The sequence below is a fragment of the Petaurus breviceps genome, unplaced genomic scaffold (assembly GCF_028583685.1).
Source record: "Petaurus breviceps papuanus isolate PSGF00001 unplaced genomic scaffold, PetGlider_PUasm1.0 189, whole genome shotgun sequence".
In the NCBI taxonomy this organism is placed as follows: Eukaryota; Metazoa; Chordata; class Mammalia; order Diprotodontia; family Petauridae; genus Petaurus; species Petaurus breviceps.
Window position 1 is genome coordinate 23,096,803 of NW_027185809.1, and position 25,361 is coordinate 23,122,163.

General features: G+C 39.3%; 1 long non-coding RNA gene across 1 annotated transcript; it reads right to left on the minus strand.

Annotated features, from left to right (window-relative positions):
- Positions 1–14,786: 14,786 nt before the first annotated feature.
- LOC138164343 (uncharacterized) lies at positions 14,787–17,867 on the minus strand. Its single transcript, XR_011169038.1, has 3 exons — positions 17,389–17,867; positions 16,789–17,107; positions 14,787–16,003 (listed from the first exon to the last, which is right to left on the minus strand). It is a non-coding gene; the product is annotated as an uncharacterized lncRNA (long non-coding RNA).
- Positions 17,868–25,361: the final 7,494 nt, after the last annotated feature.

The following is a 25,361-nucleotide window of genomic DNA, read 5'->3' on the forward strand; positions in this document are numbered from 1 at the left end:
GCAAAAGGGAGATGCTGGGTGTTCTTAAGTAGGGGAATTACATCATCAGAGCTGCTCTTTATGAATGTCACCTTAACTGCCTGGAGAATGGATTGGAGAGGTAAGAGGCTGGAGTCAGGGGAACCAGTTAATAAGATCATTTTAACATTCTGGGTGAGAGGTGATGAGGGTTTAAACTATGGTGATCACCATGCAAGTAAAGAGAAGGAGATAAGTGTGAGATGTGAAGAAGAATGATGAAGCAAGAATGTCTGTGAAGTCAAAAACTTAGGGGACTGGAAGGAGGGTGGTGCTCTCAGTAGAAATAGGAATATCGGGAGAAAGGTTTTGTACATGTTAAGTTTGAAATACATATGAGAAATCAGTAAGGGTATGGTATAGGAAATAGAATGCTGGACTTAAGAGTTTGGAAGATCTGGGTTTAAATCCTTCTTCTGACATTTGTGTATTTGTGTGACCCTGGGCAAGTCACTTAACTTCTTGGAGCCTCAATTTCCTTATCTGTAAAATTAGGAAGGCTAAATGTACTAGGTAACCTTTAAGGTCCCTTATGGAAAGGGAATTTTAGTCCAAGGCAGCAATGTGATAAGGGAGCATTGAACTTCTTCTACCACCCTATTGCTTCCTTGGAGCAAAGTTACCTTTCCCTAATTTGAGGTTTGGTATATTATGCCTCATGGGGGCAGGAAGGTGGTGTAGTGGATGGAGCTTCAGCCCTGGAGTCCAGAAGACCTAAGTTGAAATCAGGCCTCAGACACTTACTAGCTGTGTGATCCTGGGCAAGTCACTTAATCCCATTTGCCTCAGTTTTCCCATCTGTAAAATGAGCCGGAGAAGGAAATGGCAAAGCACTCCAATATCTCTATTAAGAAAACCCCAAAAGGGGACACAAAGAGTTAGACATGACTGAAAATGACTAAACAACAAAAAATATTATATCTCATAAGTAATGTATACTATAGTGTGAATTTATGTCAGGGTCTTTTCTGAGAAAAGGTTTTGATGGGACAAGAGGTAGAAAGAGCATGGGGCAAGTGACTGGAGGAGGGAAAAAAACTATCAAAGAAAGAGCATAATTCAAAACCATAGGCTCCTGATGACAAATTTCCCTTACTTCATAAAATCCTCAACCACAGAATCACAAAAGTATGAACCTGTTAGTTTTAAATGACTTATAGTGTTGAATTTCAAACGTAGCATGGTGTAATCAATCAACAATGACAAAAAGCCTACTATGTGCTAGATGTTATGCTAGTCAAAGACAAGAATGATACCATCCCTACCTTCAAGTAGTTTGCATTCAATCAATAATGAAAAAGAGTGCTAGAGAATGGTGTAACATTAAGAATTGTTGCAGGATCTCCAAGGACTTCGGTATTGTACCCAGGCATGATTTATTTAGTTCTTCCTGGTTTCTGATGGGAGGGCATTAGGATCTCTGTTCTCTCACTCTTGTCTATATTCTCTATCCTGGTGGGACAAATTTATTTATAGCTTAGGCTATGGCTCATGTCTAGGATTTCCTCCCAAAAAGGGAAAGTAAAAAGGTACTCAATGTATAATGTGAATCAGCCATGGGATAAATAATCTATTCCTACACACAACGTAAATGCTAAATATAAACTCACAGAGCACATTAACAGAGTGACTTGAAATAGGATTTGGTAACTTAACTCATAATCGTTGTTATAATCTGCTAATATTTAAAGCTCATCAAAACATAAAGCAGATGGCAGAACTACTAATTAAGTATTTTACATTTTGGGGCTTGGGGTGGCTAGGTGGCGCAGTGAGTAAAGTGCTGGCCCTGGAGTCAGAAGGACCCGAGTTTGGTTCCAGCCTCAGACACTTAGCACACGAGGAGAAAAAAAACCACTAGCTGTGTAACCTTGGGCAAGTTACTTAACCCCAATTGCCCTCCAAAAAGGCAAAAAAAAAAAAAAGGTATTTTACATTTTTACCCTTCACATTACAGTCCAAACAGTGATAGTACTTGTCTGCTGGCAAACTGTCCAGGTTTGGGCCAATCTGGATTTCCTCTTCAAATTGGTGGGTACCCCTCTTTTAATACTGCTTAGCTCTGACACGATGAGACCTAAGACCTCTGGACCTCTTGAACTCACATAGTGGCCCCTAGCCCTAGACATGACCATCTTGGGATAGATATTTGTTTATCTTGCTGTACCTTGAATAACGCAAGACCCAAGTAACAATTTTAGAATGGACCTTTTTATTAAAACGCTATGTTGGCTGATCAGGCCACATGGCAGGCTGAGCAGGTACCTTCCCCACCCCCCCAGGTACAGCAGTATCAGCAGCAGCCAGCAACAGCAACGATCTCAGGTAAAACCTCAGTTTATAAAGGGAGCCCACTCGGCCAACAGTTAGGTATTACGTAAGCAGAAACTTGCAGAGGCTAAAACAGTGATTGGTCAGTACACACCTTGAAATTCCCTCGCCTGACCCAGAAGCCTGCCCACCTCTATGCAGGTGAGCTGACTGGGAAAGGGCGGAGACCCAGTGGGAGAGGGCGGAGCTAACCGGCCAGTCTGCTCACTTCTTTGAGGTAGGGGGATGGAGAAAACCCGGTACAACTATCTGAGATCAAAAAAGAATAAAAACAAAAGTAGAAAAGTCAGTCAGGGACTTGGATGTAAACATGGCCACCATTTAATTCCAGTTTCATTAATTGCCACGTGCCAGCTGTCATGATGCTGCAGAGAGGGCCAGCTTCTCTCCATTTTTCAATGTGAAGAAAGAGAATTTATGACAGACATTGTTTTTTCTTTTTTATCGACAGAGCATTCTATAAACAACCCCCTCACCTTCCCACTCCCACCATAGGGTAGAAGAGCAAGTGATGCCAGAGAGGCATTCACTATATCTGGATAAAACCCTTCACCTGATACATAGTTATGGGACTATGGGCAGGCCACTTCACACTTCTCTAAGCTTCAGGTTCTTTCTCTTTAAAACAGGGATAATAATACCAGTAAGTGCTTACCTCATAGAGACATCATGTCCAATGAGATGATATACATACAGTGCTTTGGAAACATTTAAGAAGTCATGCATGCAATTATTATTATTTCCTCAGAATTTTATTATGCTTTTTTTAAAAAAGAGAGAGATTTGATATTAAAAAATATACTAAGTATTTATATGTCAGATCCCAAAGCTAGATAAGAAAATGGACCAGAGTGAGAAAGGTGTTTACAATCCTTGGCAGCTTCCGCAGGATCCTGGTATATGAGAAGATTTGCTTAGACCTCTAATCAATCCAGAAATCAACAAACATTCATTAAGCACTTGCTCTGTACTAAGCACAGTATTAACCATTGGGGATTCAAAGCTAAAAGTTAAATAGACCTTGCCCTTAATGGGAAGGACAACATGTGAATATATAAGAATATTCAAATTATATACAAGTTAAACTTGTACATAGAATACATACAAGTGTACAAAATGAATACAAGTTAATTGGGGCAGGGGGCAAGAACATCAGTACCTTAGGTAATTGGAATGCTGTATGTGAGGAATAGCAAATAGGTCCATGTGGTTGGATAGGAGAATCTGCTGAAGGGAGTAATATTTAAGAAGATTAGAAAGGAGGAAAAATCCAGGGCTTTCAATGCCAAACACAGGAGTTTATATTTGATCTTAGAGGCAATAAAGACCCACTGGAAAACTCCATTTTGCTGAGTCAAAGGTGGAGATGAAACTGTGTTTTGAGACAGTCATTTTGGTGGCTGTGTGAAGGATGGATTGGCATGGAAAATGACTTGAAGCAGGGAGACTAAGAGGTAATTTTATTTGTTTATTTATTTATTTGTTGTGCAAAGAGGCTATTGCAGTAGGTCTAGACAAAAAGTGATAAAGGACTGAATTGGGGTCACAGCTATGTGAAAAGAGAGAAAGGTAATGTATGCGAGATGCTGTGGAGACAGAAGCAACAAGATTTGGGAACTGGTCGGATGTGTGGGGTGAGTAAGCCTAAGGAGTCAAGGATAATACTGAGATTGTGAATCTGAATGACTCATAGAATGGTGGCCCTTGAGAGTGCTGAGGAATTTTGGAAGAAGGTAAAAAAAAATAGGTTTTGGTAAAAAGATAATGGATTTTTTGTTGGACATATTGAGTTTAAAAGGCCAACAGGTTATCCATTTTGATGTATCTAAAGGGCAATTGGTGATTTAGAACTGGTATTCAGATGAAAAACTAAGACTAGATGTAGAGGTTTGGAGATCATTCGCAGAGAGATGATAATTGAGGTCATGGGAACTGATGAGGTCATCAAGTGAAGATTGAAGTGATGGGAACTGAAAGAGTATAGAAAAGAGAAACCAGGTTAGAACCATGTGTCATATTGGGTATAACATGGATAAGCCATGAAAAGAAGACTGAGAAGGAGTTGCCAGGCAAATAGGAAAAGAACAAGGAGAGAGCAATGTAAAGAAAATCCAGAAATGAGACAATATGCAGGAGGGTGTGATCTACCAAGGGCAAACAGATTAGTTGCTTCTGATCTGTGGGATCTGGGGTAACTTCTGGTGGGCTATGTGTGTTCTGGTCCAGTGTCAAAGGTTTTAAATAGCTGTCCTATCCCTGATTTACTTTAGAATGACAGAAAATCCTTGTTCTCCTTCATTCTGTATGAGTGGGAGGGTTGCATCAAAGCTGAGTTAGAAAGGCTTGGTCACTGAGCCAGGAAAAGATACCTATCTATCAAGTAGACCTAAAAAGGAGTGTCTCTGCCCTCTGGGCTCTTTTTTCCTATTTACCTTCCAATCATATAGTATATGACAGCAATCTCTGTCTCTGTCTATCTATCTCTCTGTTTTCTTCCCAACCCTCAGCTTAAATGGTAACTGCTTGCATGTAGAATTTAGATTAGAGGCTCAGCTAGGTAAGCTTGAGTCTAGGCCTTAGGTCTTCAGTTGCTTCATCTGGTTTATATTTATTTCCTTGAGCATAGATGATTAAATGATAATCCTGAGTCTTGTGAGTTTAAGAAGTTTTGAGTTCTTGGGTCACTCAGCCAGCACGCCATAGGAGGTGCCTGCCAATGACGATAGCACTTTTGGAAGGGAGAAATGACCCCTTCAAGACAGGAGAAGAAGCCCAACCCCTGGCCTGACTTACCAGAAGATGTGGATCCTGAGAGAGACACTGTAGAGATGAACTGAAGCTAAAATGGTGATTCAGCAGTCCAGGAAAATGCTTCTTGTTCTGATGTTTTAAGTATTAACCTCTCAGAGATATTAAGAATACTTTCAAGTTACTGCTGAATGTTTAAAAAACATATTTATGAGTCTTTTCTTGTTTTTGACTTTTATTTTATGTGGAGGAAATAAATAGCTGTCCTATACCCGATTTACTATATGTTAAATACTGTCCTACTCCCTTTTGGGGAAATCCAGACATAAACTATACCTAAGCTTTAAGCTCCAGAGTGGGCTCATAAAAAGCTAGAGTTGGAAGAAAAAGAACTTGACCCTTCTGAGTCTAGCAACAATTCTATCTTGTTACAAGTGTTAAATACTGCAAAGAGGTCTAGAAGGATGAAGACAGAGAAGAGGTATTAATTTTGGCACTTAAGAGGTCATCAGAAATTTTGAAGGGAACAGTATCATTTTAGTGATTAAGTCAAAGCTAGATTACAGAGGGCTTAGAAACAATGACAGGACAGGGAAGTGGAGGCATCAAGTGTAACTGGCTACTTCAAGGAGTATGATTGAGGAAGAGATTTATCTAGCAGGAATGGTACAATATTTTTAAAGATGGAGGAGACTTGCTTAAGCTTATAGGCAACTAGGGAAGGGAGCAAGTACATGGGGAGAGATTGAAGATTAGACAGAGAAGGGATGATATTGGGAATCATCTGCTGAAGAAGATGGGAGAGAATGAGGTCAAGAGTACATGTAGAGTAGCTGGTCTTGTTGAGAACAAGGAGTATCTCTTTTTCAGAGTCTAGAATAGTAATAGTAAGCATTTATATAAGCACCTACTGAGTGCTAGGGAACTGTGCTAAGATGTTATATTAATGTCTTCATTTTACAATTGATTGGAAGGGGGAGTGTTTCTTCATGTGTAAAATCAACTGGAGAAGGAAATGGCAAACCACTCCAGTATTTTTACCAAGAAAATCCCAAATGGGGTCATGAAGACTCAGACATGATTGAAAAAAAATGAACAATAACTTTACAATTGAGGAAACTGAGACAAACAGAAATTAAGAGACTTGCCCAAGGTCACATAGCTACTAAGTGTGTAAGGCCAGATTTTAATTGAGATCCTCTTGATTCTAGGCCCAGGGCTTTTATTCACTTAACCACCTACACCTGGAATAAAGGAGGCAATAGTGGGGAATAAGGCAAAGTGGATGTTTCTCTCACAATCTGTCCTACTTGTACCCAAATCTTGATTTTAAGTGCTACAGACAGATAATTGGGGTACAGTACTCTATGCAGACTCATTTTTTGTGATGGAATATTGTATTCCACATAACAGTACAGTTGTTAATTGGTTTAATTCCATCTTCTATGTTAGGAAGGTTTCCCTCCTTATAATGTTTTCTGGCATGTCTCAATGGATAAAGTTGTTTTTTTGCTTTTCCCATATCTTCAGATGTTTTTGAAACTTAGACTTGCAGTCTCCTTTGTGATACAACATTCTTTAAACCATAGAGAATTATGTAAATATGTCATGTATCATTTGTTCCTTCTCATATCAAATTTTGGGGATGCTAGTTTCATCCCTAACTAGCTGTGTGACTGGGAAAAAGTCTATGCTTTAGTTAACCTATGTTAACATTTCCCCCCCCTTTTTTTTGTTTTTGGAGGGCAATTGGGGTTGTGACTTGCCCAAGGTCACAGGGCTAGTTTTTGTCTTAAGTGTCTGAGGCTGGATCCGAACCCAGGTCCTCCTGACTCCAGGGCCAGTACTCTATTCACTGAGCCACCTAGCCACCCAACATTTTCTTATCTGTAAAATAGGGATGGTATCTCTTGTCATGAAAATATCCATCAAAAACTTATTATGTGCTAGGCAATGTGTAAAATTATGGGGATACAAAGAAGGGTGAAAACAGTTCCTGCCCTCAAGGAACTTACAAAATCTAAGAAAAACAAAGCCATCAAATTCCATTGACATGTCATTTCCCATCAAGTTTTTGCACCTTTGCTTCATATTGATGTTAGATTTCATCCTGTCATTTATTTGAGGATTCTGAATCTCATATACTAAAACAGTCCAATAATGCTTAAGCCTGAAGCCGGCCAACAAAATATGGAGAGGATTTTGAGAATATCTAGCCACAAGACATCGCTTCACTCTTACAAACCAACCAACTACTATAGCTATGTAACAGAGATATTTAAAAGTAGAAGGATCAGAGTAGGATAGGAAACCAGTGGTAAATAGTGCTCTGGAAAAAAAAATACTTTGGTGAGAGGGAAAAGAATTAACTACCCTAACTATAGTAGAAATAAATGAACACCACCGGGATCTATGAATTGGTTTGAACATTTCTACCCTGTCAAAAATCATTTTCTCAATGGGTCAGCCACATGCTTATAAAGCAGTTTGGAAGATAATCCTCTCTCTCAGTTTTATTTTTTTTAATTAAATGTTTTATTAAAGACGATATGAAACATCAATACAACCAACTAAACTTGCATAATAAGTATTCACATTTCATTTAGTTAATTTCAATGCACAAAGTATCATTACTTTTTTTTTCTTTATTAATTTGTTGGTTCATTTTGAGTTTACAAGATTAGGTTCGCCGGTTCTTTGAGTTTCAAATTTTCTCCCCTTCCCCCCCCCCCCCCCCCCCCCCATGGCAGCATACAATCAGGTATAGGATCTGCAGATACTTTCACTCTCAGTTTTAATAAAAGCTCATGGCAATATGTGGTCTCATGAGATAACTAACTCCCACTATTTGTCTTATTTGACTTCTAGGACTGAAAAGCACAAGACACTATAGAAAAGGTAAGGTATTATCACTATTATCATGTGTAGTCCTGTTAAATATTTTCATTAACCAGATCTTTTTTTTTTTTTGCTGCTCAATCCCAAATAACTTGTCATCCTAGATATCATTTTCTTATTCTTTCTGGTGAATAAAAACAATCTGAATGAAAACCTTCTGTGCTATATTCTATACTCTGTACTCAGTTATATCTGTCCAATTCAGCACAATAAGCACTTATTAAGTATCCACTAAATGTAAGACCTGACCTGTAATTTTGCTGGTAATACGGGAGAACTCCCTTTACCAATGCAAATCAGTAATGGCTCTGGAATTTATAGTTTTAGAGAGTTCAGAGCCTAGGAGGTGAGGGGGAAAAAGGATGGAGATACAGAGAGGCCATGTGACTTGTTTAGGGTAACTCAGGCAGTATGGGTCAAAGGCAGGACTTGAACCCAGCTTTTCCTGCCTCTAAGGTCATCACATGTACCAAAATTAATAAGGCACTGGCAATATGCAGACAAAACAAAAAAAAACAGCCATTGTTTTCAAAGAATTTATTTTCTTATTGGCAGCTAGAAGGTGGAGTGGATAAAGCACTAAGCCTGGAGTCAGGAACACCCAAGTTCAAATTTGACCTTAGATACTTCCTAGCTGTGTGACCCTGGGCAAGTCACTTAACCTCTGTTTGTCTATTTCCAAATCTGTAAAATGGGCATAATAATAGCATCTACCTCTCAAGGTTGTTGTGAGGCCCCAGTGAGATGATAATTTAAAAGCATTTACTATAGTACCTGGCACAAAGTAAGCCTTACATTAATGTTAGTTATGATTAATATTATTATTATCACTGTGGATTTAACATATGAGCAGATAAGTGAAAATGTAATCATATGTATTTGAGGAGGGAGAGTTCATTGATGACTTAGGGGAATCAGGAAAGGATCCCTCATAGGAGGTGGCACATAAGCTGAATCGGGAAGGAAGTCAGAAATTTTAAGAAGTGGAAATAAAGGGGCAGCTAGGTGGCACAGTGAATAGAGCACTGGCCCTGGAGTCAGGAGGACCAGAGTTCAAATCCAACCTCAGACACTTAACACTAGCTGTGTGATCTTGGGCAAGTCACTTAACCCCAACTGCCCTGCCATTCCCCCTCCAAAAAGCAAAACAAACAAACAAACAAACAAAAAAACAGAAGTAGAAATAAGGAGAGAATGAATTTCATGCATAGGAGAAAACCTGTGCAAAGGTAGGAGATGAAATGCCAAGCTCAGCAAGAAGTTGGGTGATTTGGTTGGAAAGTAGAACATGTTGTAGGATAGTAATATGAAATACACCAGAAAAGGTAGGCTGGGAAGGGTTTTAAGTGTCAAGAAGAGCCTATATTGGGGCGGCCAGGTAGCACATCGAGTAAGAGCACCGGCTCCAGTGTTGAGAAGACCTGGAGATCAAATCCCAGGCTCAGACACTTAGCACCCACCCAGAAACACCTGGGCCATGTAACCTTGAGCAAGTTACTTAACCCCAATTTCTTAGGGGCAGCCAGGTGGCTCAGAGAGTAAGAGCACCGGCTCCAGTGTTGGGATGACCTGGAGATCAAATCTGGGCTCAGATACTCAGCGCTACACCCAGAAATAACTGGCTGTGTAACCTTGAGCAAGTTACTTAACCCCGATTGCTTAAAAAAAAAAAAAGAGTGTATATTTTAAGCTAGAGGTGATAAGGATCCATTGAAGGCTCTTCACTGGGGTGAGTGATGTAGTCATGTTGGTATTGGCTTATAGTCTTTTTTTTCTTCTTAACCCATCTCTTTGTCTCTACAACTGTAGCTCATGGTGTTTATAGTAAGTTAAGGTTTGTAACAATCCTGTGGGGATACACAGTTCAAGTATCATTATTGTTATTTTTATTATCATTTCGGGAGACTTCTCTCTATGTCACAGAGTTTGTAAGTGACAGAACTAAGAATATCAACCATGTCCCTCTTGACTCTAAGTCCTGTACTTTTCTTCCTGCCCTGTGGTACAAAGATACAGTAGAGATAGTATCCCTCCATTTACTTAAGAATAATAGGGTTCCAAAGATCACTCCTTGAGAAGAACAATGTGTTTGCCATTTTGTGGACAAACATCAAGTCATTTTGGCTTTAAGGTTTGTCACTGTTGAAAAGTGCAGCCTCCTAGGCAGCTGCTTTGGCTACTGTCCCCAATTAACTTAGCCTAGTCTCAAAAATAGAAGGCAGCCTCTGTTCTGTTATATAATAAACAGTTCTTTATTTGAAATGACAATATTTACTTTTCCTATAGTGAACTCCAGCAGCCTAGTAGGCAGTGGGCAAACAGTAGAACAGCCTAAAATGGAAACTTGAGAAGGCAGTTTAGCTGGTACAGTTTACTCTTAACTTTCTATTTGACCTACAAGTAATTAGAAGATCCCCTCAAAGTTCTTCTCACTCTCTATCTAACTTATACAGTATAGTGGATGTCATCTGTCTTCCATCCTCTAGGAATAGTGATTTGGGCTCCCCATCCATGTCTGGGCCTTCTTATTCTGGAATCTGAGAAATAAAAGGACCAGAAATCATCTAGTCTACTCCCTTGCTTCTAGTAAGTCTATTCCTAACCAATCTTAATTATTTAAGTGTGGAATTTATATTTTTAATATTTGAAATATTGAGTGGTGGGAGAAGAAAGGGAATAAAGATAAATTATACTTACATAGAGCTTTAAGGTTCACAGAGTACTTTTCTCATAACAACTGTATGTGGTATGTGATGACATTAAATGACTTGCCCAGGGTCACAGAAGCAACAGGTGCCAGGGCCAGGATCCAAAACCAAGTTCCTTCATTCCAGACCACAATATTTTTTAATTTATGGAATAAAAGAAGCATTTCCATAAGATAGTATAAAAAAACTAAAAAAAGATGATTGCACATGAAACTGAAAATCTATTATGTATAACTTGCTATACCTTTTAAATATATAATAAAGTTATCGTGTAAATTTCTTTTTTTCTTCTCTCCTCTCCCCCCACCCTAGAGATGCCTACTGTTAGACACAAATATATATATACGCACATATACAAGTACATATACATAATTATTCTATTTATACTTCTATTTATCAGTTCTTTTTCTGGATGCAGACAACATCTTCATATGTCCTACAGTGTTAATCTGGATATATACATATATATATATATATATATATAATAGACAAAATGACTTATTCATTCAAAGTCGTTCTTAAAACAATGTAGCCATTACTGTAAACAATGTTCTCTTGATTCTGCTCATTTTGCTGTTTATTATTTCATGCAAGTCTTTCCATGTTTTTTCAAGATTATTGAGTTCATCATTTCTCATAGCATAGTAGTATTCCATCACAATCATATACTGCAACTTGTTTAGCCATTTCCCAAATAATTGGCATCCCTGTAATTTCACAGTATTTTAAAAACAGACCTCAACAGTAATCTTTTCTAGAATTAAACCACTTTTACAATCAAGTTTTTTTATTGTTCTGTCCTGTCGAGAAATAGAAAATAATGACACTCATTCATATTAAAAATAGTTATTAATTCCTTTCCCTTCCCAGGTTAAATAGTTCTGTTTAACTTTTATTGCTAGATTCCATTTTCTATCCCTTAAATCATCTTGTTGCTCATCCATCATTTCACAAATAATAAGCTTAATCTAAATTAAATAATAAATTAAAAGAGATCTAATCATTGGCAGGGGCAGCTAGGTAGCACAGTAGATAAAGCACTGGACTTGGAATCAGGAAGACTCATCTTCATGAGTTTAAATCCAGATTCACACATTTACTAGTTTTGTGACCTTGGACAAGTCACTTAACCCTCTTTGCCTTAGCTTCCTCATTGAGAAAATGAGCTGGAGAAGGAAATGGCAAACCATTCCAGTGTCTTTGCCAAGAAAACCCCAAATGGGGTCATGAAGAATCAGACATGACTCAACAACAACAACAGCAAAAAACCATTGGTAAGTACAGTTCAATGATAAATTTCTGAACATCCAGCAGTCAATGTCTTATCTTCTGTTTATGACCTATATCCACTCTGATTCATGTGACTTGCTTAGTTCTTATAAGTGGTGCTTGAGTTCTCATCAGAAGTTTTTTTAAGTCTTGCTGCCATGAGCATCTACATATGCTAATGCACTTTCTCTAATCTGTAAAATCAGTTTAGATGCAGCAATCATGTCATTAAATTAAGACAATTTGTGGACAATTTCTTTCTAGGTAAATACTGAAATCCCAGAGTTGTTCAGAGGCTCAGAGACTCTTTCCTACTTAAGAAATAAACAGTAAAAGCTTTTTTTTTGAAAGCAGAGCAAAGATAAACAAGTTAGAAAATTAAACTTCATAGTGAATACTGTACATTCTTCTTTTTTATGTGTCAGCCTAAGAGGTACAAACTCTATTAATAAATGTTCTCTTTTGTCACAACATACTACCAATCTGGTATTTTATAACCCTTCTTGTCCTTTCATCTCCTTATTCCTTTCCCTCCCTCCTTCCAATATTTTCTAAACCAAAGGAAATTTTGAGTACATTCAGAAAGGTCAATGTACCTGAAAACTTGTGTCATTATATTGTAATAATATTTATTAACAGCTAATAGCTTCTTTCTAGGACAGGTAAGCTATAGTAATTACCCTGCAGTATTAAGATCTTTGTATTTCCCCCCACATGGTGCTTTCTACCATCTATATCTTGTTACTAGACAGAATGGAGACTATACAAATATAATACTAAATGGATTTATACCACACCATGTTACTTTCTCTATTCCTTAATGATTTAAATAGTAATAGCTTAACACAGTTATCTTATTAGATGTTCCCACCAATTTGGAGGCATGTAGTCCAAAGGTTATTGTCCTAGTTTTATAGATGAGAAAATAGTTCTGTTTAACTCGGAGAGAGGTTGATCAACTTGTCCTAGGTCATGCAGTTAGAAAATTCTGGAACTCAGCTCAAATCCTAATCTTCCTCTAAATCTGGTTTTCTTTCCACTATACCTTGGCAGCCTTTAAAGGCATTTTTTTTGTGGTGTCACAAATCTTAACTTTGAATTATAAATAATGTATAACTCAGAAAGGATAAGAAATTTATAAGGATCCACTAAATCCTTCTCTAATGAGCCCCATGTAAACAATTGATTCCTACTGTTTACAACAATTGCAAAGCAGTCAAACTTACAAGATTCTACCCACCCTCTTGCCTCTACTGTTTATTTCCACGGGCAAATTACTATATATCTTGGCTATGTATTTGTTATAAGGACAATATTACTTGCTACTTCATTACTGTGTAGATTAGTTCATGCTTATAAAAGTTCAAAGTTCATTCTTAAAGGTTGTTATAAGAAGACCAAATTATTAGTATTCCTTTTATGGGTGCTTAATTAGTTACCCGGTTGTCAGTGATGAATTGAGTTTTCTGAAATGCTTTTTATTCTTGCAGACTTGCTGCATGATACTCCTTCTGGACCAAGTCCTCATTTAATCTATTTGGAAATTTTTAAAAAGATTCAAAAGCTTTTTTATGTTTGTACATTTTAAAAAAATCATCAGTGCCACTACTCTCCTTTTTCTTTTTATACCAGCACACACATCTCAAGACTACAGAATCCATCCTTATTTAGTAAGATCCCTACCTACTAAATCTACTGGACATACTCTCCATTTGGATCATCAAAAATGTCAAGTGCTTTGTGATGTCTGTAGTCCCACAAAGTCCACTAACTCATTAGCAGCCAGCCTTAATGTAGGAAAAGTGTTTGGATATGAATTATTTAGGTAATGTCATGCTTGGTGGTAGAATCATTGTAGTCTGTCCCACTGGCCAATACACACATATGGCTCCATTTGGTAGGCATTTAATAAATCCTTGATGAAAAAAATTAAATTAGAATAAAGGATTCTGAAATCCTTGCTTGAAATGAAGGAAAAATGGACACTATCTAAATATCACCTATTACGTGATAAATTTTTTTTTAAAAACACATCTTGTTGGTCCAATACATGTGTTGGAAAACTGTTATAATATTGAATCACTTATCATTCATTTTAAATAAAAGGAAACAAATATTTTTCCAGACAATCTTTTCCATCTGATATTGTGTTTGTATATAATTTAACAGATTTTTTTGTCTCATTTCTAAAGGTAAGCATCTTTTTAAAATTACTTTGTATATTGGATAATATGAATGGAATATAGCCCTTTATTGTAAAAAGCAGTTAAAATTGAATAAAAATGAAAATTAGTTTTATAACTAAAAATAGATAAATAGATTGATGGATATGAAGAAAATTACAGGAGGAAAGTATGAAATACCTTAGCTGAAACTATTCCTCTAGGACTATATGGAAAAAAAGTCCTCTATAAAAAATATGTCAGTAGCAAACAGTCACAGCTTATGTCTTTTATTTTTGTATATTGAAATGTTTGTTTTTATTGAAGATGGAGTTCACAATAAAAATATTTTTAAAAGAAAAATCCTCTAAAGTTTAGTAACTGACAACTCAATGATGAGAAATTTATTTTAGAGTTACATAAAAAAATGTATTTACTAAATTTCTAAGTGACTGTGAAGGAACCTAAGAATTGTGCAGTGGCTTGGGCTTTGGTTGGTTTCACTTTTTCAACAACTTTGAGGATTAGCTGTTCACAAATGTTCTTAATATTTCTAAGCAAGAAAGTACTTCATTAAAACTAAAAAGAAAATTATGGCCATCACATCTGTCAGTAATCCTCAACATTATAGAATAGTAAATGTATTCTGATCTGGAGGTTTGTTCCACATGGAGAAAATAAGTCGTGAAATTTCAATAACCAGAATGAAATTCTGAGCGTTGTCCAGGAAGTTTCAGACAAAGAACCTTTATTACGCATGGAAGTATTAAAAGTTTTGAAGGGCCACTAAATGATCTAGTGTACAACAGTGAGGTCTAATTTACCCACTCAGAATGGAAACCCTATATCCTGCATGTCTGGTTCATGTATGCAGATAGACAGATAGACTTAATTTCTCCCGGGAAGCTGAGTTATAAAAAGGTATCATTCAGAACAGACAGTTTTATGATTGCATAAAAGGAAAAAAGATGATAGCATTGCTGGGGGTAAGGATGATCCCTTTCAGTGTGTTAGAATCTATAATTAAAAATAAATTCAAGAGATGAAATGCACAAAACAGCTAAAACATTGCAAACTAAATGAGGAATAAAAGTTGTGCAGCAGTTTGAAGCATATGGACACCCACACAGTTTGCAACAAGAGCACTGGGAACCCCCAGACTTTAGCTTATTAAAGATGACCTTTACCCTCTCTAAAATTTCAAAGCTGACGTTTCACGGGCTGAACAGACTGTGCGCCATATGTAACATGACCTCAGCTCCACTTTGCCAAAGCACCGATGGCATCACTAATGAGAGGTGAAAGGTCCTTTTCTTGCAGCTTTTTCAGAAACCCACCAACTCTGTGTTGTAAGGATTCTCCCTCCTTCACACACACATACTTGTTTTTTTTTTCTAGGCTAATTGCATTTAATACACAGCTTCAAAACACTTTTATTACAGGTCATTTTGCATATTGCTCCAGTCAAATGGCAGGATGTACAATCAAATGATATAGGAGAACAAACTCTAATTCAAAAGGTAAAGGGATTAGCAGAGTATTATATTAAACTTGTCTTTCTGCAGAGGCTCTATTCAACTTATTTCTTCCTGGTTTACAAAATATATCAAAGACTGAGCCAACCAGGTGTGTATTTCTTTCTTAAAGGGATAAAAAAAAAAAAAAAAGCTTCATTTGGATAGAAAAGTGTTCGTGACAAAGCGATTCCTGGTAGCTTCACTGCCTTTTACATAACAGCTTGACATAGGACATGTGCTGGGGAAATATAATAAACGTCCTCTAAAGCAAACTCCTTGTATCTTTTTCACGTATTTGAAATGGTATCGAGATAACTTTTGCAGTTACTTCATGGCACCAACAATTTTCTTCCTAAAGAAATATTTAGAGTGATCATTAAGAAATTAGAAAAATAGATGACTAGAAACAGACTTTCTCACAAGAGAGTCATTGTAAAAGGTAGAGGGGAGGTCCTTGCAGGCAGAGCTGTAGAACACATTCCCTTCAAACGTGGAAGTGAGGGTCTTTACTGGAGACAACACTGAGGAATCAAGATTTTTCAGGAAATGTGAATATTAAAAATATGTGGGTAGCGTGCGCTGGTAGTTATTGTGTACAAAGATCTGAGTTACTACTATATGTATTAAATCTTGAACTTCCTATTTATAAATCAAGTTGGATGACTCCAACCCGGTTTTTCCCCCCTTTCTTTTTTTTTGGATGAAATAGGGCATATTCTACCTTTTTTTTGGGGGGGGGGGGTTGTCTCAAGATGAGCTCATTTATGATGGGGGATATTTTTCCCTAGTTAAAACCCATCCTTTCGGGGGAAGGGATTAACGGTAAATATTATTTGCATGATATTAGGGTGTGTCTGTATGGACTTAAGTATGAGTGAGTCCGTGACCTTATACAAACATATATATTTATATAAACCTTTACAATTCTTCCTGGGTGAGGCAATAACCAAACCAGATGAAGGTATTTCTTCTCTCGTCTTTCTGATATGGATACACTGGGTGTGTTCAGGATCTGTATAAATATGAGGCAGGGATTTCTTGCCTTTGCGCCCCAGTGAACCTAGGAGGGTGCTGGGTGCTCTGTTTCTAAGTAGGGCAGTAAAAACAGGTGCTATGGGGGACTCGCCTCTCACTCACCCCTCAGCTGTCACCTCCCCTCACCCTCGTCGGGGCAGATCACCAACAAGTAGAAATTTGTGCTCCACATTCCTTTCTCCGAATTAGATCCAAAAGCCTTCGCTTCTTATACGGAGGGAAGTATTACAAGAGAAGAGGGAAGGGGGGGGGGAGGAGAAAGAGACTGTGGGGGAGGAGAAAGAGACTGTAGGGGAGTTGAAAGGAAGAGAGGGTCCTTTCCTGTATCTTCCCGGCTGCAGGAGTCGGAGTTGAGCCAAGCTTCTGGGGCTCAAGAAGGAGAAGTGGGATCCAGTAGGCAGAAAAGCTCTGGATCTTCAGCCTGTCAGATTTCCGGAGGTTGGAGGAGAGTGAGTCCTATCGCATCCGAACCTCTCCCCGCCGCGACACCACCTCCTTCTTTTCCCACCTCCCCACCCCCATTTGTGTTCCAGGGCAAGATTTTCCAAGTTTTGATCTGACTGGCCTGACCTGGTTCTTTCTGCCAGTAAGAGAGCGCCCTCTTCCTCTCTCTCTCCTCTTCCCGCTTTATTGTTCAGGTTGCTGGCTTCTCCCTCAAAGCTCCTTCCCCCAGCCCCGGCCCCAGCCCTCTCCCAGTCTTACCTTCCAGCTTTTCAACCTCGTAGAATGGCCTCCGTCCTTCACCTCCACTGCCCCCTCCCCCTACTCCACCCACGGATCGTCTTTCTGTCTCTCTGCCCCTTAGCTAACCATGCTTCTTTCTTCTTAGTCCAGACCAATCTCCCCAAAGGGGAAAGCAAGAAGTCGCTTCTCCTTCCCCACTCCTATCCTAGGTCTAACTCTCTGCAGAGCCAACGACCTCGTAGAGGCCAGGATGAGTCTATAAAACAGTAACTTGGGAGGCATTGGGACTGCTGGCTTCTAGCCCCTAAGATCAAGTTGGGGTCTTAGGTTTGCTTAGTGGTGAGGCCTCTTTCCAGAAGGCTGGAATTGAGGATCCGAGGCCTGAGCTGAGATTAACAAAAGTAAGAGAGGGGGCGGCTAGGTGGTACAGTGGGTAGAGCACGGCCCTGGAGTCAGGAGGACCTGAGTTCAAATCCGACCTCAGACAATTAACACTTACTAGCCGTGTGACCTTGGGCAAGTCACTTAACCCCAATTGCCCTCCCCTCCCCCCTGCAAAAAAAAAAAATCAGAGAGGAGCGGTGGAATGACCCGCCTTGTAGAAGAAGGGGGCTGGTGTTTATGTGGGGTATGGGGGGTTTTCCTGTACCAAATGGGAAGAGAGAGCTTGATGGCTGCCAATGATGCTTTAGGTGAAGAAAAACTCTTTGGCTTCCAGGACTCTAGTTGTTGCAGAACTGAGGTTCTGAGAATGCCATTTGTTAGTTCACATTTGTTTCAAATTTTGTTCCAAATTCCATGGAGAGAGTTAGCTGAATGAAAGTAGATGGGGTGGAGTGAGTGGCAGGAGTATGCCACCCCAACCTATTCTCAACCAGGACCCCAGAGGTACCTGGTTGTAGCCTTGACCGTGCATTCTGCTGGGAATTTCCCACATATACTATGAGGATGCATGATACCCTGAATCCAAAGCCAAGGACCACTGAAAATCCAATTTATTTGGAGTATGTTCAAATATTGCACCTTGGGGGTGTAGGAAAGGTTCCAAATACGGCGAAGGAATATGTATGGGACACATAGAAAACACTAGAGGGGTACTCACTACCTCCGAACCCAGCCTCTCCACACCATCAAGGTTTCTATCTGCTTTAGCTGACACCACTGGATAGTGAAGGCCGGCCTCTGAAATGCACTAATTGAGTCACATAACGCTGAGAGCCCTCTGTTTTAGCAGCCCATAGCCTGATTTGTCTGCAGCACTTTCTTCCGCAATTCAGATACATTATCTCATTTGAAAAGTATTGGAGGCAGAGACGCTGCAATTACCATTGTCTCCGGTTATGCTAAATGGCATTATGCTGAGAAATGGAAGAATACAAATGCTTTGAACGAATGGATCTTACTGGCCTGGCCTGGCCTATGCTGGGTGCAGAAACAGGCAGGCTGTGAAATGCTCTGTCTGAGAGCAGGTACAATCTGACACAGGATTCAGCCGCTAGATATTCTGAGGGAAACTCGGGAGAGCAGGCTCTTTCTGAGCCGTGGTTTGGTTTTTGTCCCTGGCATTGAATTAGGGGTTCATAATGTGATGTTCAATGAAAATTTAAATATGCATATGTGTGTATAACTTTCAATATATTTTGTTTCTTTTTTGACGTACGTATTTCATTTTAATGCATTTAAAAGCATTATCTGAGATGGGATCTATGGAGAAAGAGTTCACCAGACTGCCAGAGGTGTCACTGACACACAAAAAAAGTTAAGAATCCCTGCACTAAAGGTTTTGAAAGAAAAGTCAATGGTCAGTGATATTTCATAGCCACGGGACTTCTGGGAAGGCATATCAAATCCCCAAATGAAATCTTCTCTTATCTGGGATACTATTTGGGCGTTTTGACTTTTTGGTTGAGGTGAAAGAAAGAATGAAAATTACATCTTTAGTTGGTGTATACTTCCCTAAGAAAAGAACAAGAGTCTCTAGTAAAGATAGGGAAGAGAGATCCCCCTAGAAGGGAGTGGGGTGAGTTTCCATCATTCTGGAACTTTAAGCATGCCCTGTGGAAAAGGTTCTTTAAGTTGGATAGAGTGAAAGTAGGCTGCAGAAATGAGTGGGCCCTGGAGAAATGGCTTAGATCCATTTGAAAATGGCAGGACCTGACTTGCTAGAGTTGTAGATGCCCACCTATTGTTGATGGTGGGTCAACAAAAGTCTCTTCGAAGGGAGAACTCACTCAGAAAATGCAACCCTGTCGAAGAGGAAAGGAGTGGGAATGGAAGAAAGGGATGGAGAAAGAGGGAAGAGAAAAAAGAAGAGAGTTGTTCAAAGATGTCAGGGCCACAGTGTTTAAATGGCTACCTATTCTAGCCCGTTCCTGATTGTACAGTGGCCGGCACACTGTGCTTATGAGCGTGTCTCTCTCCTTTTGCTCAAACTAGACCTCCACATCTTGAAGTAATCAGCAGCTGAGAAGGGACTCGTTCCCCTGGCATCTCAGGTTAAAGAAGGAGGTCCAGGAAAATGTGGTAGAGCCATTACAAGAAACCTGAGATGCATTCATCAGGGACTCCAATTGCCATCGCATTAGGATTGATTAGAGACCATCGGTACCGTAATGACCCGGAAAGAGGGGCAGCCAGGGATTATTAATATCAGAACGTTGGGGGTTGGGGAAAGAGAAGTTTTATGTTACTAGGATTTATATATGAGTGCAGGTTTACCTAAGGAAACTGGATAGTCAGTGAATCACACAAACAATAAATCTAATTGAATCTAAAATTTCATGGAGCCTTATTTAAAGGGAAAAAAGTGGGAGGGGCGTAGAGAATAAAAATTTAACTGTGATTAAAATACAGGTCACAAGGAAATCCAGCCCATCATTTATCTCAGACTTTATAACCAAAGTTTGCTGTGGACAAAGACTGTGGAAAGTAAGGAACAGATGGAGTGAATGACTGAATAATTTAGTTTCCTAGCCATTAGGACCCAAAGAAGGATTTTCCCCTTCAGTCACTACATTTTCACTTTAGGATACATTTTTCTAACTTTCTTTTCTTTGCTCTGTGCCTTAGGGGTAACAGGGTGTGAATTTGGGGACAGTCTGGTGGGCAGAGGCACTGAACATTCTGAAATCTAGTTTTTATGAAAGATGTGATACCCTGGTTAGGATTGTTGGGAGTTTTTAAATTTTTATTTCTTGGCATCCCATTAAAAAAAAAAGACGTTAAAGACTGGGATCCCAAAGAGACAAGGAGAGAGTGGTTCGTCTCCTTCCTCGAACTATGAGCCAAAACAAATCGGCCCCTGATGGTCTAGGTTTAAATGCAGCTCACTGGATAATTAACTCCATCTTTCCAGCCCAACTTAACTGTTTATTTAGTGTCACCCTGTATTATCATCACTAGCACTTTCCTCTGAGAAGGAGGAGCTGCAGGCTTTCACCTCCAAAAAGGAAATTCTTTTTAGCTTAGACAGATTCAGAGTGCAGGAAGTATAATAGTTTAAAAAAATTTTTTTAATTGGAAACTGTGGAAGATAAAGACATGTGAAAAGTTTCATTTTGCAAACTTGCCAACCTGGGAAGCGGCAGGAGCTGCGGGGTGGGGTGCGGAGAAAGGGAAGGGTAAGGAAGAGAGAGAAGTGCAATAAAGTCCGACTCATAGTGTCTCTAATCCTTGGGAAATTATTCCCGTAAACTAACTCGAGAAAGGGCCCTTTGTATTTAAATGTGTAGAATGGTCAACCAGGTCAAAACCTAGCACTTCATGAATGGGCAAGATCTTTACTAATCTCCTCTAAAGTCCGTCCTTCCCTTCTCTTCATTTTCATTTCCAGTTGGAGAACTTCAGGGGAACGCGACCTTTTTCCTTCCCTAGTTGGTGTAGTATAGCGGAAAGAGATCTGTGTTTGGATTCAAAGAGTAAAAAATCCCAGCTTAGTCGCTACCTGTATAACCTTGGACAAGTCACGTTACTTCTCTGGGCCACAGTTTTCTCAGGAGAGAGTCCCATAGGCTTTGGGATTAGGGTTCATTCACGATGAGAAGTTTGAACTATATGACATCTAACGTCCCTTCTAGATCCAAATCTTTGATCCTATAGATCTTCCTTCGCTAGAACAGCCCAGCCTACCTAATTGGAAGCAACATTCCCCAACTAGAAAGCAATACTAAAGCAGGAGCCTTCATCTCAAACCTAGGAGCTCAAACCTAGCACCAGCCATTCCCCTGACTCCTCGCCGAAGTACTTAACACAGGTACACATACTCGTGACCCGGATAGGTAAAACAGCAACCTAATATCAAAAAGGAAAGAAGACTTTTTAAAAGCCAAGTTTAAAAAACAGCACCCGCATATAGACACCCAGAAGCCTCTTTCTTTTCCAACTCTCAGGAATCTATCTTTCCTTCAACTTCTCTCTTCCTTGTTAAGTTTTTTTTTTTTTTCTGGTGCCTCGAAGTGTATCCAAGACAAAGGGTAGAGACCATATTTTCAGGAGACAAACCTAGCAGATTTAAAGAATCTCTCCGCCCCTCCTAGATGCTTCTCAAACCAGCTTTGTTTTTACAGGTGTGGGGGGGGGGGAAGGGGGAGCAATTCATAGGAGGAATTAAATGCCTCCAGGGGGTCTTGGTGCCCGGAGGCTGTTTATTTGCACCTAGGAAGTAGGCTTGCTCTAGTCCTCTTCCGGTTCCTCCAGGTTGGGGAACTGGGCTATTTTAGAAGAAAATACAAATACAAATCCTTATTGTTTAGAAATAAACCGAGGAAGCTGGCCGGCTCCCCTATGCCCTGCAGTGGGAGGGAGAGCTGAGCAGATCCGGTGTCACGTTGCAGATTCCCACTAAAGATAACGAAATGTGATCTATTTTTTTCAGAACAGCAAGTAGATGGGAAAGAACCTTTACAACACAAAACTCATTTACTAATGGACTGGTTTCGGGTTTCCCCACTCACTGTAAAAAATCTCTTTGACTGAGGGTTCATCTTATTCATACCTCTGAGAGCTCCTTTCCAGAGAGAAGAATCTAAGTTTTGGACCTAACTTGTCTGTGACAGTTTTGCCATGAGGTTTGCTGCAGTGTTTGGTCGTGGTTTTATTCTAGAATGATAGAATTGAGGGGACCCTGTATAACCACATAAAGTAGACTAGAGAAGAAGCGTCTGACTTGACCCCCTCTAACCTCAAAATAATTCCATACAGTAGGGTGCCTCTCTGAGGATCTGTAGCATGGAGTAGTTAGTCTGGATGGCAGAGACATAACGAACCTAGTCCTTCAAAAACGATATCAGCATCTCTCCGTAGAGGAGATTGAAATTATTTACTGCATAGTGAAAGGCTTTTATGTCAACATTTCAAACATCTGTCGACATTTCCTTCCATTCCTGCGCCCCAGTATTCATTTTCCACCTCTGCAAATAGTAAAGGACACGATCAATTACCTGCATAGATGAGCTGAAACTGGAGTTAATGCACGATAGCCATATTAATCCATTTTGCCTGCGCCTCCCACAAAGCCTTTACAGCAACGGGGGAGGGAGTCGGAAAGAAACAGTTTTTCCTTCTTTAAATGCAAAAACAAAAACTCAACCCAAAATGTATCTAATTTGTGATTTGCATTGACAGGAAAGGTTTTGTGTTACCAGAACAGAGAAGACCTTTCTCTGTGAGTTAAAATAGATAATTTGGTTTACGTGGTTGGTAAATTCATGATATTTTACCTCTTTTAGTGGTTTAAAGTGAAAGGTTCCATTTTGGGAAACCTTATATATCCGGGCCAATAATGAACATTGTTATAACAATTGGTTCCCTTTTCCGGGATCGAAATAGCAGGTATCCTCTCTGTTACAGAGCAAAACCATTTTTTTTTCTTTTCCATTTATGCAACTTTGTGTATTATATAGCAGAAGAGCAGTTAGTTGGGACTGGGGCTTTGAAGTGTTTAGTAGTGAATGCTGGATCCTTCTGGTAAGATTCGGTGCCAATGGCAACATCTTCAGTGCTATCTTCTTCCTTGTAGACCCCTTTCGGTATGCTCCGCTTGGAAGAGATGGGGGTCGGAGGTGGGGAGAGAAGCAGAGAGGGAGGAGAAAGAAGAGAATATAAGAAACATGAAAAAAAGATGGTGGCATTAATCTAAATTGATATTTCTGCTCAGCTCCCTCTTAATCTATATCTGCTTTTATGTATAAGAGCTCTCCCTCACCTCCTCATGTAAATTAATTAGTTCAAAAGCCTTCACTTAGTAAACGAGTATTCGAATGCAAACATTCTATTTTAAGAGACCCTCCCTAGCAGTTTCGACCCACGTTCTGTCCCCCCCCCCGCCCCCATACACATTATAATTATGCGCACTTGCTCCAGACTTTAGGGTATTAGTTGATTTTTAGACCTGGCTTTAAGACTCCGTTCCGGTCCCCACACAGCTGCCTTGTCAATAAGGATCTGTTCCAAGTAGACACATTCCTTCTGGCAGGACATTGCAGCTCTTTAAGACTTCATCTGAAACATCATAAGTACTAAAATAAAATGGCTAGGGAAAATTACCAGACACATGGTCATGGGATGCAAAAGTGCCAGGCATCCAGTTTAGAAAATAAGTCATTGTACAGACTACGTGGCAATGGCTTATTTTAAATTGCACATATTCATTAAAAACATTTTTAAAACCTAAAGGTAAGACAATCTCAACATCTGCTCCCAGTATTTAATTGCATGTGTAAAAGATACAGAGGAGTCTTGGGGATGCAAAATGTATAGAGAACTAGACTAGAAATTCTCAGAGAACTGGGAGATTCAACCAGTTCTTCAAAGCAGGATGATAATTCTTAGAGTATCTGAGGTAGTAATTAGTGTGTATATTGTTAGTTTATAAAGAAAATAAGAGAAATCCACACACATTCAATTCCCTCTCACAGTGGCTGTTATTTAAATTTAAACATCTGAGCAGTTTAGTTCTGGTGGGTCATTTACCTGAATGAACTAAGACATGTTTAATGAAGACAAGCAGGTTCTAATGAACCTTGGGATCTCCTAAGCGTCCACTAAGAGGGTTCACTTAAATCAAAAGCATTTTTGAAGTGTACTTAAAATTCTGTTTTGAACTTATCTAATCAAAGATAAGCATAGTCATAAAGTTACTCCCATTCCACCATTCCATTTCCCTTATCTCAACTTATTGTTCTTATCATTGGCCTTGTCCCAGCTACTGTCAATAGATTATCTTTGTTTAGGAAGGCTAATTGTTTTCAAAAATCTTTTTAATAATTGCTTCAGCTCAAGGTGTGCAAATGAGGATTAAGATAATTATAGTTTCGTTTGTGCAATTTGTTCAAGCATTCCCCACACCTACAAGAAAAAGTAAAGGAGGGACTTTAAATTGCAGAACACTTCTCAATTCCACTAGCAGTAAAAGCAAGCTTGCATTACAGTCTACACACACACACACACACACACACACACACACACACACACAAACCCACCACTCCATATTTAATCTTCTTGGAGCCGCTACCGTTCTAGTTTTGAGAGAAATGTCCTTCGCATAGCTGGGCAAGGATTATATTACACCCGGCCGGTTATTGGAGATGGGTACAGTTTTATTTAATTTACACCCCTCTAGTGCCTTTCATCTGAGGTCTCCAAAGCATTTTTGTTAACATCAATTAAATAAATTTCTCATCATTCCTTGGTAGGAAGGTATTAGTAAGAAACTATGAGCAAAAAAGTACATTGAGTCCCTAAGGGTCAACCTAAGCCACCTAGGGATAAGCCTAGTCAGAAATTAACCCCGGCTGCCCCACCCCCATCTTGGACTAACTAACTCTTCTTCTCTGCACATAACATTTACCTACTCCAAAGTTAAATTGCTTCTACCCTCTAAAGCAGAAGAATGTCGTGGCTGAAGTCTCCAGAGTGAGTAGTAGGGTAGAGGGACAGGCTTAGTGCAGCCCATACATGAAGGCCGGAGAGCGAAGCTTCGGCACCATCAGCAG